The following is an 18,760-nucleotide window of genomic DNA, read 5'->3' on the forward strand; positions in this document are numbered from 1 at the left end:
CAGAAGATAAGACAGGTGGAATTTAAGCATGGATGCACGAAAAACCTGAGCTATCTATAAATGTTTGAGTCCAATTTTAGCCGTGCTAACTTACTTAAAGCTGATGTTGCTGTTACCCAACACCATGTTGACAAAAAAAAGTTTTAAGGCTTGCACTGAAAGGTTGAGAAGCTCTTCTGTAGGAATATCAAAACCTCTAAAGTGCACTGATGTGTCAGTATCGCTTTGAACTCATTCTCAGTTGTCAGATAAAATGAAGCAAATGTAAGATTGTTTTTTCAGTTCTGACAGCTCGACTACGTTTCTTGGACTGCCGCAGTTGTATTACAACCACAGAAAACTGTCAATGGGCTATGTCATATTTGCAAATTGTAGGAAACCAGCAAATCACACAAAATCTGACTAAATATGTATTAACACATAAACATGCAACAAAAATAAGCTTAACACGGTGTTTTTTTGTTTTGTTTGCTTTTGTCCTTAAATACTATTTGACAAAATCTTCATTGTAGTCAGATTTTCACCTCAAGCTTTTAGATTAACTTTAAATTATTCTTAGAACTCAACTTAAATGTTTGGCCTGTTAAGTAACATTGTTATGGTGACAAAGTCTGTCACTTGTTTTACTGTATGGGCTTCATACTGAATAGAGACAGATAAGCAAAACATTTTTAAAAGACTAGTCACTGTCTTATCAACATTAGGTCCCAACCATTGTTTGTTTGTGTGTGACTCTGTGTGCGTGAGACCTTTCCCACTTGTGGTTGCCTTCTCTCCTAGACCGTAGGAGGCCTGCAGTCTTTCACATCAGGACAGCTAGACGTCTGCATGCCACCAACACACAGAGACACACTTGTGTACACACACACACACACACACACACACACACACACACACACACACACACACACACACACACACACACACACACACACACACACACACACACACTGTTCTGTGATGTACAGTCTGATAAACAGACAAGAGGAGAAAAAAAAGTTGATGTAAGGGCACACTATAAGTCAAATAGTCAGTTTACCTCCCACCTGCCCAGATAAAATCAGCTTGTTGTTGTTAAAAGATGCAGCAACATGTTTAAAGTGTAAATACTGAAGGGATGTTTGAGGGGGGAAACCTGCTGTGCACAGATTTAATGTTTCTGCAGTAGCAGTTTTGTAGATGATGTAGCATTTTGCATTTTTATACATAAATTTGCTTAAAGTCCTAATGTGGTGTACAGAGAGGCAGGTAGACTACCATAACATGCAAGTTATATATGTTTAAAAAAGCCCCCACACACTCAAACAAAACAATAATACATAAACCCACATAAAGTGTCACTGGTTTGATTCTTGCAAAGGCTTTAAACTACATTGCCTGGGCTCCGTACTAGCTTTGATCTAAACACTTTATTATTTATTACTATAATTATCAGGATGCTGGCTTGTTGTTTTTAGTTGTTTTTTTTAAGCATGGTTCCATTTCTATCCCTGTGTGGAAGAGTAGTTAAATATGAAGCAAAGGTGGGAAAATTATTATAATTTATCTTGTACAATGTACTGATCAAAATTCTTGGCAAGCCATCAAATAGATTGAGAGAAAATCTGTACTTGATCTTTTTACATTAAATGTAGATTGCTTCCACTTTCTGGCTTGTCAGATTTGTTGCTGACCATGTTTTGTAACTTCTATAATAGAAAACATCTGGTTGTTTGGTTTTTGTCCTTAAAAATACAAATATAGCTTAGTTAAAAGTAGACAGAGGGTTCTGGAGATGGGAGAGACCTGAGTGTAGTTAATCAGTTCCTGATTGTTTGTGAGCGCTGAGTCAGAGAATTTCTTGAGATGAAGTTCTGCACTTTGAGCAAAGAGTTCTTGGCAATGATGTTGTGGGAGATTTAATAGAGTTGGGTATATTAGGCTCTCGCACCTTATGAAATTTGTTATAACTCTAAATAAACGAAGGAGAATTAAACAGACCGGCCTCATTGTTTCAGAACATTTAAACTTTGCATTTAGGAAGAGAGTGGGAGTCAGTGGTGCACAAGACTTTAGGCTTCATTGCACTTGGAAACAGCAGGTAGTTTTGTTTTCTCTTGGATTTTTTTTAATTTTTTGCATTTTAATGAAATACAAGTGAATTTTAGGTTTCACTAAGGATTGTATCGCTTGTCATATGTCAAAACTAAGTTTGTACTCGTAAGAAAGAACATAAAGTTTTGTTATAAAACACATTTTAACCATTTGTTTGATTGACCAACCATCCTAAACCGCTGATTAGTCAATTTTCATATTCTTAAGACAAAGCAAAGAAGCACATTTACACAGCATCTAATGTTAGATGCTCGGATAATTCTTTTTTCCCCCGTCACTGTCATATGATTGATTAAATGTGATAGGAAGTTAGATTTCTCAAATTCTTGCTAGGATGGAGTATGCCTCAGCTGATAGTGGCAGACGTGACCTATGTTTGACGTCAGCCTTACGTGCCAGTCAGACAGGTGGGTTTGGTTACTCCAGACGGCTACTGGTTTATCTACTCCGGCAGTCTGCAGACAGGCAGTTGTTGGTTTATCTACTCAAAAGACCAAAGCTTAAAGTGCAGATTGTTTTGCATCACTAAAACTACCAGAAAGATGTTTAATTGCTCTACTGAAAGACACGAGACATTGTTTTGTTTCCTGCAGTGGTCAGAGTTCATTACTGAACAATAATTTGTGAGTCTTTCTGATTACATATGAGTCCTTACATGCTAACTAAACACTTCAGTTAGACTGAGTTTAAACTGAGGTTAAACTGAGTTTTAATGCATGAATCTACACAAAGCTGATTTAAAACCAATGAATAGATATGAAGTCTTAAAAAATCCAGTCAACTATGCATGTGATCCATTTAATGGACGTGTGTCTTTTACATCATTTCTCTAAAGGTGTCCGTTTCAGCTTTCTCTCATGAACTGGCAACAGCGTAGAACAAAACAGGATATTACTTATTGTGCCGATCACATGGTCAGCAGACATTTGAATGGAGTTTTGCTATGCTTGTTATGTCCCATTGTTGCTTGTTGCTGGGGAGCACTTCCCAGTAGAATGACCAGTGACGTGTTAAACTGCTCGTTCAGAGTTCAGCAAGCAGGTGCTTAAACGTACAGGTTGTCATGCATTTCTTGTGTGGCCCGTTCAAAGGTTGCTGCATCACACTGAAAGTTCAGCATCCTTGAAAACCCCAGTATGCTATGTAAAATTCTTTATTCATATTTGCACACATGATAGTGGTTTAATAAACTTGCGTCGACTTCCCCTGATTCACTTCCCCTCAATGTGGGATACTTAAGTGACCTTCCATAACTCAAACAGATATCTGTGTTAGTCATCAGCATGATAGTAAGAGACTGAATGTTAAGGGAGACACAGTCCATTGTAATCACTCATCATTTTGTCGGCACAGTCAAAATTAATAAAAAAAAACCCAGAAAAGAAGTCTTCAGCTTCGTGGGTTTCTTTCTTGTGAATTATTTTAAGTAGTCAATCATCATGCTCAGTGGAGCAGAGGACTCTAAACACAGCATATGGGCTCTTAAAGTGCAAGGGAAGGGCGTTTAATTCTGAATCTTCTGCTGCCAGCAGACCACCTGGTTGCTAGTTACTCGATTATAGAGTGTAGTGGGGAATTATTAGTCAGCACAGCTGCAGCACAAAGCAAATAAATGCAATGGGTTTCCCTTGATTCGTACATTTATTCTTACATTATGCACTCACTATATACTGTGTCTGAAATTAATCTGGCTTATTTTATAAATCCATTTAACTGCTTTATGTGGTGTTGTTCATGCTAGCTCTAGCGTGGCTCATGGGAACCGTTCAAAAGAACAGAGACATTATTAATGTTATTAACAACTGTGCTAAAGTAAAACATGAATAATTATCTAAATATGTCCCGCTGCTGCTATGTTTTCCCTGCAGGAGAGGTTACAGATGTTGGCAAATGCTTTAATATAAAATATGCAATTGTGCCTGCAATTATATTATTGTTTTATAAACCATTTTACACTTGAATACTATTGGAGAATGCTAATGGAGACTTACAGGAGGCCTGAGGTGTTGCTAAAATCGGGGGGGTCACAAGTTTTGTTGTCACTTCTGTGTGGAACAGTTCAGCGAATAATTTTAGGTACGTCACATTTTGACAGTCATTCATACATTTATTCAGTCATTGGTAGTTGCCCAGGTCAACCTCAGACCATCTGTGTTTAAACATACAGAGCACACACGCTCATAGTGGTAGTTTTTGAGCCGGGGGAGAGTTTTACTCATTCACTTTCTCCACATAGTTTTTCCGAGCTTGACTTTCTCTACGTCGTATTTTACGCCAGCTGCAGGCAGGCAGGTTGTGTTATTAGTCACAGTGAGTAAAATTCAAACCGCTTGATTTAATCCCTTAATACCAGGCTTCACTGCGAGCGAATTTAAAGAATGAATTGATATCGTTCAAAACGAACAGGGTAACAAACGCAGTTTATTAATATAGAAATAATGTAGCCTATATGTTCATGCAGCAGGATGTTTGTTCTTGAAACAGTTAGTGTGGAGGTGTGTGAGGCCTAGTCATAGGGTTTTTCTCCTCACCACTTCACAGTACTTTCAGCAGATGGCGGTGTGTCGTTTTGACATCTCATTTCAAAATGGAGATGGCTGTTTTGAGGCCATAGCTCTCCCAGGCTCTGTTCTGTGTGCAACCTCCCACATCCCTGCTCTGTCAACTGAGAGATAGGTATACACGCACCACAATGTAACCCACGTGTCTTTCTGTGTTACTTTTTTCTTGTTTTTTTTCCCTCTTTCATACCGTTTTATTTTCTTTCACTTTTCTCATGTTTCTGGTTTAAAGAAACATGATGTGTGCAAACACTCTTTGCACACCAAAGGGTGAAAAGTAGATTTTTCTCTTTTCCTCCGCCTGCAGTGAAACTGAATCAAAAAGAGAACTACTTTGATCGGTGAGGCATTAAAGGTGACATGATTCAGACTGAACCCACGTTTTAGAAACTAATGCTTCATAGTGAAATGTAAAGTATGACTAGTAAATGTGTTGCAGAATTTATGACAAACCTTTTTTTTTCTTTAATAGATAGATCAAAAGCTTCCCACATTTCTTTTGAATATAATTTTACCTGTTTCAAATTGTTAAGTCACCAGTCTTTTTTACTTTCGTTTTTGTTTCTCTTTTTTTTCTGTGTATCATGGCAGGCTAAAATATCAGTGACACTCGAATGTAGGGAAATAAAGTTCCTAGAGGCAAAAATGCATTTTTGCTAAATTTAATTTGTTTATTTAAAGGCAGAAATTATTAGATTGCTCTTATTTATGGAAGCTCTTTATTTTGGTCACAACTCCCTTTCTGCTTCTTTTTTGTATTTTTTTTCTCGTATACTTTTCCCCTCTTTCAAAACATCTGCGACAGAGAGAGAGAGGAAAAGCAGATTTCAGCGACTGTTGTCTCATCCTCGCAGCTTCCTTTTGAGTTTTTGAAACACACACCGCGCCTGATCGCTTCAAAGCTTAGCCTCAACGTCTTTTCTTTTGCTCTCTGACTAATTTTGATAGTAAATGATGCAGCGTAAAGCTGGTCTGTCTCTCCTTTATATTTTTAGGCGACGTAGTCATGCTGGATTATGTCATGTTTATCAGACGTCTTTTGTGAAATAGGTCGGGGGGATGATCGTCTCCAGCAATAGCTATTTACATCGCACGAAGGCAAACTTGGTCTCTGTTGTCTGGGGAAAAATTGTCCACCTCAAATCTGATTTGACTGTGTGTTCACGGTTTTAGTCTGACGCTAGAAAATTGTAGTCGAAGGCTGGCTGCTCTTTTTGTCATAGGCCCCTGAATGCTACTCCGTGTCCCTGAGTGTGAAAAGCAAGTTAAATTGTCAATGTTGTTGTACAAGAGTATGCTAAGTAATTATATAAATCTGGACGTGAGCACAGCGTGTGGTTTATTTGCTTCATGTTTGTGTTTTTTAATAAATAAAACGACCAGTAATAGTGAAACTCTGAATCAGAATGAGATTACTTTGATCGATGATTCTTTAAAGGTGACATATAAACTCTTGAACTGTGGGTGGAGTGGTGTTAAATGTTGGCAAACGGTTCTTTTTTTTGTTAGGTCCAAACTACATTTATGAAAGTGTGCCTCCACTGAGGGATGTTTCATCTGTCACTAGGAAACAAAGGGTTCATGTGCTGAAACAGTCAGTATTTTATCGAGTGTTTATGTAACTATTAAATTCCAGTTTTGACATTTAAATCATTGGTTATGAACAAATTGAACAATATAAATTATACAATATGAGCACTGCCACACTCGTATCTCTAAAATGATAGGTCATATTGAAAGTGAAGCAGATATTGAGACACTAACGTGACCTTTTATTTATGTCGAATATGTTTTTCGAGTATATCTATGTCAGTTTCAAAATGGTCAAAACTAACATGTGAGCCGTAACCTGTGACTGATTGTGAGTTAATTGGTGTCACACTTGTTTTCTTCTTATAAATAAATCCATAAGTCATTCTGAAACTATGATGCTTTGGAGTGATAATATTACCAGAGCATCAGGGGAAATTTGCCTTGTGAATGTTCGGTTCGCTGCCTGCCCACTCAGTTTCGACTGGAAACAAAAAAAAAATCTTTTAACCTTTTCAGCAACAACAAATGCATGCTTAAAAAAAGAAGAGAAAGAGAAAAAAAAGAGTGAAAATGAGGGAGGCTGAATATTGTCAGTTGTGTTTAGCTTCTTCTTTTTTTTTTTTGGACTGTTGACAATCAGATCAGTAAAAATCCTGCTGGTGATGATCCAGCAGAATTATGACTCGTGCCAGAGTCAGTTTGACTCACTATTTTTCACCTTTCTCTTTGTGTTTTTCCCCATTTTTAAATATATTTTTTATTACACGTCTCATGTCACCCATGTCTGATTATTTCTTTCTGGTTTATGACTGAGACAAGTAGTTTCAAAATGAGACCGTTTTATGGCACGTTCTGTACATACAATTTTGATCATATTTAATTTTACTAGCGACCCAGTTGTTAACTGCAGTTTCATTGGAACAACAATTCAGAATTTCTTTGTCCCTCTAGAGTAGTTTAAGTTTGAATTGACTGCTCGTGCTGGTTATATTTGCCTGTGCTGATTACTCAAATGCAGAAAAAAACATTTTAATCGTTTTATGAAAATTTGTTTTATATTTATCATAAATATCCACCTTTTCCATATAACCCTTTTGTGCTTAAATTGTATCCTTCAGTATTGTGATGTAGTTTTTAAGATGAAAAAAAAATATTTGACAACTGTCAGGTTGTTGATTACTTCTGACAGCTGGTGAGTTAGTTGTTCCTTTTGCTGACTTTAATCTCTTATCTTAATTATAACCTTAATCATTTGCTGCAGAGTTTGCTGCAGGGAGTTTTCTTATAGTGCTCCCACACAGTGGTTAGTTTAAGATATTAAATGTCAGAGTCTGTATGAAAAGTTTCTCTGGTCTAAAATGAGACAATAAGTAAATATAAACATGTTTATGGTTTCAGACAAGCAGTGTTGCATGCTCAGTGTCCGTGGGTGGCATCACTTTGTTGCCATCAGTAACTGTTTGACTAATCAGTCGCTAATTTGTTCCGTGTATGTGTTGTGTGTGTGAGTGTGTGTGTCTGTTTGCACAGCTACCATATGTATTGATCTCTGTGCACACATGATCGGTAGACATACACCGATTAGTGCATATCTGAGGTCGTATACATTAGCAGTGAATATTTACGTGTATGTGCACAGTACACTCCTCCTTTGTTAATATATCTGCAGATCTGTGTTTATACTGTTTGTGCGTTTGTGGCTGGTTTTTTCTTTTTTGTTTGTTTTTTTTGTTTTTTTGTGGAGGGTGGGGGATGGGACTGGGGTCTCTGAATTAGTGTACACCAGCTCTCTGGTATTTATTATGACTTTTTAAATACAGTGTGTGTGTTTTGTTTTGTATACACAGTAATTTCTCTAATTCTTTTGTCTTTTTATGTCTCTTAGTATCTGTCCTTGCCAAGATTAATATACATTTGCATCTGTGTGTGAAGTAATTGTTGTAATTGAATGCACTTAAAGTCTGTGCTAATTATTTCTAACTACATATTGTATAAAACTACATATTTGCACCGTGACTGGGCAAATATGTAGTTTTATTTCTGACAGCATGTGTAGTTGTTTTTGTTTATGTCAACATAGTGTGTGCATAGCTGTGTGCATATATTTTTTTTCTATTTTCTGCATGTTTATCTGTTTTCATTGCTCAGTGCACATATAATACTGAAGGGTGTGTGAGTGCATCCACACATTTTTGTTTTGTGCCATTGTAAAGCTACGTGCAGTATTTGTGCATATTTGTTGTACGACATACTTAGAAGCACATACATCTATATGTGTTTCTAAGTATGCATGTGCCTTCATATAAAGGCAGTTATCTATGTTAATATGCCACTGTGTGTTGCTCTAAGCATGTGCTTCAGATTTTTTCAGTGTTTATATTTTTAGCCTACACATATGGTGTACGCATATTATCATGTCTGTCTATATGTGCACTACATGTGCGTACATTACAACTTATGTAAAATTAGTACTCCTGCTATACCTAAGACATTGATGTGCTGTTGCAAGTGTGTGTGTGTGTGTGTGTGTGTGTGTGTGTGTGTGTGTGTGTGTGTGTGTGTGTGTGTGTGTACTTTTTACAAACTGTCATTATAAAAATGAAAATCATAACAGCAACAACAGCAGACAATAGTAGGCTTTCTGTGTATATGCATTTGTGAATGTGTATGTTGGCTGATTGTAGAGCAGCTGTGTTTGTGTTAATTTAACAGGTTTTGTAGCTTTCTCAATATGTTTGCATGTACAGTATAGTAAGCAAGTATACTAATAATAATTATACTGTGGTCTATGTGGACATACGACAGTTTCTTTTTGTTATGTTAGGTGCCCATGTTTTTGTCCGTGTGTGTTTATATGTGGCACTTGCTATCATCCATAAGTTTCTAGAGTACATGATTTTAGGAAAATATAATGATAACATGTGTTACTTCTGGCTTTTTGCAGATAAGGATTAATAATATTTTAATAGAAAAGCCTGCAGAAAGTAATGGAGACAACAAACACACTAAAATCAGTGGATTTGGACACAGTTCTTAACATTACAAACTGTGTCAGTACACCTGGCAACAAAATAATATTTTTATTAGACTTTCAATGCTGTTAAAGGATTATCAGTCTGTAACACGTGTCAAATGAAGATTCTTATATATCTATCGATATATCGATAGATATATAGATATAGTGTCAAAAATGCTGTGAACCACATTACTCCCTCTACAGTCAGATTTAAAGCTGCTGTATTGCACAGCCCTATCAACTGAAATTATCAAAGCCTGATGGGTGCGATCTTTCCCATTATACTCCAACTCATAGGCCTCTAGGGGGTCACTGAATGGTTTCAGCAATAGATTTGAATCATATGGTTTGGCCTTCATTTGAACAACTGGGTAAGATTTTCGGACTGAACAACATCATAAAAACATCAAATAAGGCAATAGGTTGGAAAAATGATGTTCAGCCCTCCAGTAGAGTTCCAAATAGTTGGTAAATCCATTGAAGCTCTTGTAGCAGGATCTGGTGGTTCAACATTACTTCCTGACTAATTTTAATTTGTCTCTTTGTCATGCAGGACTGTCCATGAGGTCTGGGGTCAGCTTACTTACACATCTTTTAGGTCAGTTGATCCTTTACTCTGTGTGAGTATTAATGCATGTGTGAGTATTAGCAGTTTCAATGTGTACAGTGGCCTGCGTGTGTGGGCTGCAGAGTGCACGTATATATTTGCATGCACGTGGACGTGTGAAAGGGTTTGTTCCCTCTTCTCGCTGCTCATCATTTGGCCCAGCTGACATTTAAACATTCAAATCAGAGACTGTTTATCGTTGTTTGAGGGCCATGAGAAGATTTCATGTTTTGTTTTAGATAATCACTAGAGTCGCTTTATGTAAAGACTCGGTCTCTTACTGTAAGATCTACTTAAGAGATGCTGACGTCAAACAAAGGCTTCACATCTGCCAGAACTTTTCAGGAACTAAGAGAGAATTGTTTTTAGCTTCACCACCATGTTGTTGAGTCTTTTTTTTTTAACTATCAAACTCGTGTTTTTTATAGCTCTTTAAAGTTACTTCATGTTGTGTATGTGTGGTTTTTATTATGATTTTTTATTTCTTTTTGTTCTATTTGGGTCCTGCAGAGGCAAGGTCCTCTTAACTGCACATGCAAGACTATCTCGCAAATACCTTTGAATTAGAAACGTATTTCAGATTTCTGCCTTTACTTTTCATATACATTTTGTTGCAAGAGGAGGGATTTGATGAGGCTGATGAGGAGGAAATTGTATCTGTGTCAACAAAACACAAGACTTACACAATATTTTGAAAATGGCATTTTCAACACTTTTTTGATATTGTATTTCCTATAATATGCAAGGATGCTGGCTGTCAGCATTTTATATGAAGACCTTGTTTAGATGCTCTTTGTGAGGGCTTTGAAAGTTTTGTGTGTGATAAAATAAAGATTTGTATTTTTATATCAACATTTTATGACCAATCGCTGAGTCTTAAGGCATCAACACTTCACATCCTGAGGTAAACACTATGACAAAGGCCTGTGTTGATATATTAAACAATGATATCTATTCAGCTATTGCCAATTTCAGCTGGCTGAAATTGACTTTGCCAGTTATTATGAATAAGTCAAATGTTCTTTCACTTTGATGAAGTAGTCTGCACAACTGCCACTTGTTTTTAAAAAATGACTATATGAAGGATATAAAAAATTCACATACAATATTATCTGTTTCCAAGCCTTTATTGTGTAATCTGTATAGGTGTGTCTTTGGACAAGTTCAGCCTCTTGAAACTGAAATTCAAATGACACTCTCAGATAGTTATCTTTTCATGTCTGGATTTTAACTCCTGTTCACAATATAACAAACATCTACATGACACTCTTGCAGTTTCAAGTTTTCAGTGGTATACTTCAGGCTGGCTGTACTGATACTGATTATAGCAGCATGATCTAGTTTTGTTTGTCAGAGTACCATAGTACCATTTTCACTACGGCTGTGTTTACGTTGGGTTCATTCGGTTGTAGCACTATGATATCTGTATCATTTGAATAGTGGGTGTCAACGTTTTTTAGTATTTCAAAGCCCTTACACCGTCCTAACTGATACACGGCACCTGTATGACCCACTTGTCTATAAGTGCAGACCATTAAACCTAAAAGAAATCTTGGGACCCAGCAATGATGTAGGAACTGCAGAGTTTGTTTTTTTAATCAAATTGCATCCTATTCAGCTAACACTATAAATGTAGGAACAATTACCTGCACCTTCATTCTGGTAAAGTAAATAGCTGTCATAGTAAAATCAATACTTATTTCACTTCTATTTTCCTTAACCTCCTAAGACCCGAACTCTTCCATGGCATGCACTTTTAATTTCTCTTTGATATTTGGGCATATTGGGACCCGATGAATGTAAAAACAAAGAATTACCAGTTTTTTGTTTCTGAGAAAAATGAGATCCACATATGAAGTTATTTGTTTAAAATTTTGATAGAGCAGTGGCAGTATAATGTCCTCGTGAGTGGATATCAGACCATTGTAGAGCAAAAGTTAGTATTTTGGTCTTGACAATCCAAAATGGGATGTCCACATATGTGGACGCCAGGTCCTAGGAGGTTAAATAAGTGTTTTATGTGTGTATCACCAACAGCTAAATGCAAACCACCAGTAACTACCTCAGTGTTCATTACCCATCACCATAGTATCATTTTTATTAAGGAATTCATTATATTAGTTACTAGCTGACGTACTGATCATTTCTCTACAGTAATATGAATCAAAGGGTATTTGCTGACGTACCATATATTGAGCTATAAAAATAGATCAGCATTCACTATCACTTCTACTCTCGGCTTCAGTCCTCTGTAACTCTAAACCAGCTCTCTGAGTCCACAGTTCCGTGAAGATAATGTTGGCAGCAAATCTGCAGGTAGGGAGCTAAGGTGCAAACAAAAACATTAGCAGCAGAAAGTTTGGAACCACTGCACTCTTTGAAGTTTTGTTGTGGAAAGTTAAAGATTCCCTTGAATATTAGTCCTAACTTTTGCTTATTCTCAGTGGCTCATCATTGCGTGCTGTTATCGCCATGAAAGGCTTTAGTTCTAGGAACCACTTTGCTATTGTCAACATAGTCGGTGACCTGCATAGGAACCTCAGATAAATGTAAATATGCCACAGTACAGCATATACTGAGAACTGAAACGTATTGATTCTGGATTTTCCCTGTGCTCCGCTGCCTGAGTCACTCACTGATATTAAACCTCTCACTTCCTTTTTGAAGCCGCTTTGTTTACCAGCCAACATGCTATTTTTACAGGAGGCCTCTGTTTGCTCACAGAATCGGTTTACTATTGAAAACAATGTGTTCTCTTAAGTGCGTATTTTGTTTAGAACAGCACAAATGTCATTGTAACCTCTCATCTTATACTAGAAGTGCATCTGCGGAAAGATGTACTTGAAGCAGTAATTAAGGCTGAAAACTCTACTTAATCCCGGGCCACTCTGTTAGCACAAAAACAACCAACCAAACAAAATTGAGGCGGGTATTGCTCACAAAAAAATTCAGTTTGGCTATATTGCTTCAGAATCTATAGAAAATGAGAAAAACAAAACAATAATAATCAGTCGGTAATTAATTAACATTTAATTCAACACGTGAGTGAACAAGAAAAGTTAGTTGCCATAACTATTTGAAAGTAGGTCAATAGAAGCATTACTGAAGTAATTATGATTTTATGTGTGTTTATAAAGTTATCAGTAACTCATTTAGAGGTAAAATGATTATTCACAATACAATCATTTGTTAGCAACACCCTTAGTAGTGAGGTGCAATTTATTTGTCCACTATGTACATATGCCAGGAATGTTATTCCAATTAGTAAATAGAAAATATATGGGACTGACTGGAAGGTATTTATGGGTGTATTTGTCCTGTGGATACTGTGGCAAGAGCACAGAGTTTATCTCGGTGTGTTCTGAGACTCATTCCTGCTTGTTTTATTACCGCTGTTCACAGCGGGACAAAATGACCCTCGAGCTACGGGGAAATGTCCCAGTAGGCAGTCAGCCACTGCTTGTTACCATCTACAACTAACAGTTTTCTGAGTAAATAGTTCTAAATGCAAGTGAAACCAGACATTACATATTTTTTCAGATGCTGATGGCTATACCCAAGTACCATCATGCACTGTGTGTCATTTTAAAAGTCAAACTTCCAGAAAAAAAGGATGTGCTGCATTTTTGGTCAAGACAGAGGTCACTGGTAACATGAATCATTCAGCAGTTCTCTCTTCATGGAAAGGAAGCATTAGTATTAGATACACTTTAAAAACACAGTCTTAAAAATATTTTTTAATTATTAGATTTCAGTTCAGTTAGATTTATTTAGTGCGAAATTCACAACTATAGTCACCTCAAGCCTAAAGATTGAGGAGAATCCCCAGGAATCAGGTGATTCCCATATGCGCAAGCACTTGCCCACAATGGGAAAAAAAGAGCTCTTTTAACGGGAAGAGGCCTCTTGCAGAACCAAGCTCAGGGAGTGGCGGCCATCTGCTGTAACTTGTTGGGGGGTGAAGGGGAAAGAAGAGAGAAGAAGGAGGGCATAGAGAGATCACAAAAACACTCTGGGGAAAAACACAAACAAGGATTAACAAACGGTGTGATAAATGTTAAATGATAGAGTCGATAAATGTTAGTGCTACCTTGACAAACTAAAAAAAGGAATGATGAGATAATGCTAACTACTGCACTTTTGAACATTTTAATGAAGCTAATTAAATTTAAGGAGAAACTCTGAGGCCTTTTTCAAATTTATTCATTTTGCCTACATGTTTATTTCACCTCTGACTCAACTATGGACCAAGAAATTATTACAAACCACTGGTAGCTTTCTGTAGTGAAATATTAGAAGGGCCTTCTGCATTTGATTAGATATTTTCACAATACTCGACCTGTACTGGTTCAAAAATGAGCTCTCATCTTCTTCTTTCAGCTATTCTTTTTAGGGGTCTTTGATTTGGCAAAGATTTGATCCTGGATGCCCTTCCTGACAAAACTCTCCCCATTTGTCCAGGCTTGGGATCGATACTAGGAATACACTGACTTGAGGTCCCCCTGTGGCTGGCTTATTTTAACAGCAAAAATATTATATTTAAATTTGGCCTGGGAGCTAAAAGTGAAATATTGTTGATACGTTTACTGTAAGTCTTGTGATTACAAAGCAAAGCAATGAAAAGGATCATGTCTGATGCCTCTCATTCACTTCTGTGAAATCAGGATGAATTCCCACCTTTCTGCTTTTTGGCTTAAAATAGCTGTTATTATGTACATTCGATTTGCTCAGCATTTCACTGATATCTGCTTTGGATCCACCATTCTACACTATAGTGGAAGGTGTTTGTGCCGTTGACAAAAAAACACCTCCGGCCAACTCTGGTCGAGTTCACAAATTTCTTGGAGACCGGGTTAGATCTCCGTGATGGTATTATCCACCAAAACAGGTTTGACAAGATGAGCATTACTGTTATGCTTGCAAAAAATTTGTTTGTGAAAGGTCAGTGAAAGACTTTGATCGTACAGATCTGTAGATTGTGCTTAGTGACTCATTTAGCTGCATAGTGAATGCCACCAACTTTGGTTCATTATCTTGGATAACATTTTTACTGATGGATGACTAAGTGTGTTTTTGATGTGGGGGAGTTAAAACTTAAAATTCAGAAGTTTATAATCAGCTAATGTGTCGATTATTTATCCTATCCTTTATTTTTCATTCCATAAAGCATCAGATAATATTTGGAAAGACTTTCATGAGCTGGTATCTTGTAGTTATAACTATTTTCACCTCTGTTTATTATTGTAATTGCAGCTTCAGATCAATGGGAGTTGGTTTATTGTTTTAAAGAGATACTGGTGGAGGTATAGCATACAAATGTGGAGCAGCTGAACTCGCCAAGCTCAGAGCCTTTTGGAAATTTGAAGTTTTTATATTTGTTGAGTGTTCCAATCTGTTGTGCTAACTTTAGCTACTGCTTTGCCTGCATATAAAAATGATCTGCTCATGTTAGAGTAGGAGGGCATGAGAACTCTTCACATTTGGTGTGAGGGCTGGACAGGAGTCCTCTTGGGTGCAGTTGATATCGTTAAACCACAATGTGTTGTTTTTCTGTTACTTTCGGTGTTAAATGTGGACTATTTAAGCTGTGGGTGTGGACGATTTGAAGGGCTGAAAGGGGTCTCAGTATGTAAGCTAATAAGTAATGGAATATTTTTTCTGCATCATGAGTTACATTTTTTACAATGTGTGCTGGTGATGAGTAAAGCACACATTGTAAAAAGTTTATTCCTCTATTGACTTCATTTTTTTTAATTTAGCACCAAATAACAACAACAGTCGCCTCAAGGCACTTTATATTGTAAGTTAGACCCTACAATAATACATACAGAGAAAAACCCAATAATCATATGAGCCCCTATGAGCAAGCACTTTGGCGATCGTGGGAAGGAAAAACTCCCTTTTAACAGGAAGAAACCTCCGGCAGAACCAGGCTCAGTGTTAAAATGTATATAGAACACTATTAGCAGCGATTCAGCTGATGATATTGAAAGGAAACTAATAATGCAGATTAGATATTTAAAGCTTTATTTTGGGGCATTTAGCCTTTATTTTGGACAGGGCAGACAGGAAAAAGTGGGAGAAGGAGAGCAGAGGAATGTAACGCAAGAAATAGTCCAGGGCAGAATTGAATCCAGGCCCCTGCATTAGTCTTTGAGCATATGGGTTACCTGCTCAAACCTCTCTGCTATCCCATTACCCCATAGATTACATTTTATTCATTTAGGTTTTGTCAATTGTCATCTGTAAATAGACAGCTTAGCTTTGTAAATAATAGCATGCTTGTTTCTACAGTCATGGCCTTCCAGCACTGAAAACACAGATGTTTCATCCCTGTAAATATGATTTAATCCAACTTTTTTGGGTCAGATTTTCTGCAAAAGCATCAAATAAAAACCTCAGTGGTCCTGTGAATTCAGAATAAGGAGTCAGATTTGCTGGGGGTGTACTGCTGCAGTGTAGCTAGAGGAGCTCTGGTGTGTGTGAGTGTGTGTAAAAAAACAAATTAAAAAAATCCTAACAACCACCGGCTCTCCACAAGGCTGTGTACTGAGTCCCCTACTGTACACTCTGTACACACATGACTGTGTTAGTTCCCACCCAGACAACACAGTCATCAAGTTTGCAGATGATACCACTGTGGTGGGGCTCATCTCAGGGGGAGATGAGACTGCATACAGAGCTGAAGTTCAGAGGCTGTCAGATTGGTGTGCAGACAACAACCTGGACCTCAATACCACCAAAACAAAAGAACTGGTAGTTGACTTCAGAAGGAGGAAGTCCGAGCTGCAGCCTGTCAGCATCAACGGGGAGTGCGTGGAAAGGGTCTCCAGTTTCAAGTTTCTGGGTGTGCACATAGACACAGACCTCCAATGGAGCTCTAACACCTCTGCGGTCTTAAAGAAGGCCCAACAGCGTCTCCACTTTCTGAGAATCCTCAGAAAAATGGACCTGAAGAAGGAGCTGCTGACCGTCTTCTACCGCTGCTCCATTGAAAGTGTGCTGACATATTGCATCGGTGTGTGGTTCTCCAGCTGCACCACAGCACACAGAAAGGCACTCCAGAGGGTCATCAACATGGCCCAAAAAATCATTGGACATCCTCTTCCCTCCCTGAAGGACCTGTACAGCACTCGCTGTCTCAAGAGGGCACGCAGCATCCTACGGGACTGCACACACCCAGGACACCGGGTGTTTAAGCTGCTGCCGTCTGGCAGGAGGTTCAGGCTGCTGAGGTCCCGAACAAATAGACTCAAGGACAGCTTTTACAACAGGGCAATAGCCCTGATCAATGTAAATAGCTGACCTGACTGGATACCTCCCTGGACTTTTTAGGGGGGAGGTAACAATGTTTAAAACGATAACAATAATATTTATATTTATAACAAGGTGCAATAATAATTAATGTGCAATAATAACAGTGTGCAATACACATACACTTATTCTTCTTTTTTATACTAAGTTAATATACTGTGTTGTGTTGTTTGTTACGTTGTGATGTGTCATATCGTGTCGTGTTGTGTTATATGTAGTGCCGACGTAGGACAGTTTTTCCAATTTCATTGTACTACTGTACTATGTATGACTGTGCAATGACAATAAAGAGTTATCTTATCTTATCTTATCTTATCTTATCTTATCATCTAGTGTTCTGCATATTCTGCAACTGGTCATTTTAAATCTCTAAGTACAAAAAGAATTCATCAGTGATTCAGTGCAGTATTTCTGCTATGAATTCTCGAGGGAAAACTGTGTCCTACTGTTGAAAATTTCAACACGTAAGGCCAAAACAAAGGAGGAACAGGATACAAAAGGATATAAATAGCGCTCCAAAGTTTTTAAATAATTCCTTTATAAATGAAAGATAGGAAGATATGAATATTAAAAGTTGACCGCCCACATCTGAGCTTCTTTCACCTTCTCTTTGTCTCTCACACATAAGCAGGCTTCATGTTTAGTTAAAACACACCCACACAAAAAGGGCTTTTTGCATCTGTCTGCTGTGTGTGGGATGACTTTTCAGACATGGTCTCATGTGTCAAACAATGCACTGACATGTGAATGGTGAGAAACTAAGTCAGAAGACTGTTGGCACAAAATGTTAAACCCGGGTTCCTATCACTTTCTCTCTGACCCATGTAGGAAGGTTAAGTGGTTAGAGATTGTTGTTTGTTTTAAATGAAAAAAACCTTTGTGTGATTTGGTGTGTGAGTTACTGGAATATCTCTAAAACCTGTGTACTATTTTCAGAGAAAGTCAGATAGTCGGATCCAAGTGTACGTGGTTTTCTGGAAATTATTTTTTAGAAAGATTTTATACGTATATTTTTTTCGGTACTCTGTCATCAGTTACTGCACCCATCACCCATGTACAGTGTTATTGGAACATGCATACTTCACCTAATTATGAAACGATGTGTACTCATCCGGCATCTTTCAGTGGTTAAAATGTGAGAGACGATAAATTCCAGCAGTGAAGGCATCCTGGCGTCACTCCAGAAAATTTTTAATTGCGCGTAGCAATGAAGACAGCGTCATTTCAGTTTTCCGTGAGAAATTTGCACGTAAATAATGGGTGCTTTGCACATGACAAATGCACGCGGCTCTTTCTGTACGGAAACTGTGTTTCTGAATTAAAACTGTGCCGTGTGTGTGCGTATACCTCCGCATAAACTTTGCACCATTCATACAGAGACGTTTATGAGTCAGCTGAAAGGACTGTGATATCATATTGCACCCTACAAAACGATAACATCAAAGAATTTGGGCAACATATTATTTAAGCTTTAACAGACATTTTTATAGTAATATTTTAAATGTTGCAAAATAAATCACGTTGTAAACACGTAACAGACTAGATATTTTTTATAACAATTCTGTTAGTATGATTGTATAATTGTGCATAATGGTGGTATATTGGCTTCTTGGATGGTTTAGTGTTGCTATGGTA

General features: G+C 37.5%; 1 long non-coding RNA gene across 3 annotated transcripts in view; it reads left to right on the top strand.

Moving 5' to 3' along the window:
• Positions 1–18,760, top strand: part of LOC308388058 — a 77,047-nt gene that overhangs the window by 45,871 nt on the left and 12,416 nt on the right. For all 3 annotated transcript variants that reach the window (XR_013970037.1, XR_013970038.1, XR_013970039.1), the window contains one exon: positions 9,758–9,802. This is a non-coding gene — a long non-coding RNA (uncharacterized lncRNA). The remainder of the gene's footprint in view (positions 1–9,757; positions 9,803–18,760) is intronic.

The sequence above is a fragment of the Rhamphochromis sp. 'chilingali' genome (assembly GCF_963969265.1).
Source record: "Rhamphochromis sp. 'chilingali' genome assembly, chromosome: 20".
NCBI lineage: Eukaryota > Metazoa > Chordata > Actinopteri > Cichliformes > Cichlidae > Rhamphochromis > Rhamphochromis sp. 'chilingali'.